This window comes from Piliocolobus tephrosceles, chromosome 8 (assembly GCF_002776525.5).
Source record: "Piliocolobus tephrosceles isolate RC106 chromosome 8, ASM277652v3, whole genome shotgun sequence".
Lineage (NCBI taxonomy): Eukaryota > Metazoa > Chordata > Mammalia > Primates > Cercopithecidae > Piliocolobus > Piliocolobus tephrosceles.
The window spans coordinates 132,257,575-132,258,327 of NC_045441.1; the positions used below are offsets into that span (position 1 = coordinate 132,257,575).

At 41.8% G+C, this 753-nt stretch overlaps 1 pseudogene across 1 annotated transcript; it reads left to right on the forward strand.

The window, feature by feature from the left end:
• Positions 1-206: 206 nt before the first annotated feature.
• On the forward strand, positions 207-753 carry LOC111521528 (annotated as a pseudogene). The gene has a single exon (XR_002724975.3). The product of XR_002724975.3 is annotated as a 60S ribosomal protein L21 pseudogene (transcript).

The following is a 753-nucleotide window of genomic DNA, read 5'->3' on the forward strand; positions in this document are numbered from 1 at the left end:
AACTTGCACAATATGTTTGTTGCCATTTACCATCTATCGTAATGGCTATAATAACATCACTGACTACTTGAAAGTCCTAGACCAAATTTGCTGCAGGAGCCTCAGCATTGACTTGAAAAATTAGTTACCCCTTTCGGCCAGAACCACCATCTTCCAGATGCTGTTTGAGACACACCATCACGGAAAATTTGGTTGACAAGAAAGATTTAATTCACGTAAAAATTAATTCGCCAAAATGACGAACACAAAGGGAAAGAGGAGAGGCACCCGATATATGTTCTCTAGGCCTTTTAGAAAACATGGAGTTGTTCCCTTGGCCACGTATATGCGAATCTATAAGAAAGGTGATATTGTAGACGTCAAGGGAATGGGTACTGTTCAAAAAGGAATGCCCCACAAGTGTTACCATGGCAAAACTGGGAGAGTCTACAACGTTACCCAGCATGCTGTTGGCATTGTTGTAAACAAACAAGTTAAGGGCAAGATTCTTGCCAAGAGAATTAATGTGTGTATTGAGCACATTAAACACTCTAAGAGCCGAGATAGCTTCCTGAAACGCGTGAAGGAAAATGATCAGAAAAAGAAAGAAGCCAAAGAGAAAGGTACCTGGGTTCAACTGAAGCGCCAGCCTGCTCCACCCAGAGAAGCACACTTTGTGAGGACCAATGGGAAGGAGCCTGAGCTGCTGGAATCTATTCCCTATGAATTCATGGCATAATAGGTGTTAAAAAAAAAAAAAAAGACCTCTGGGCT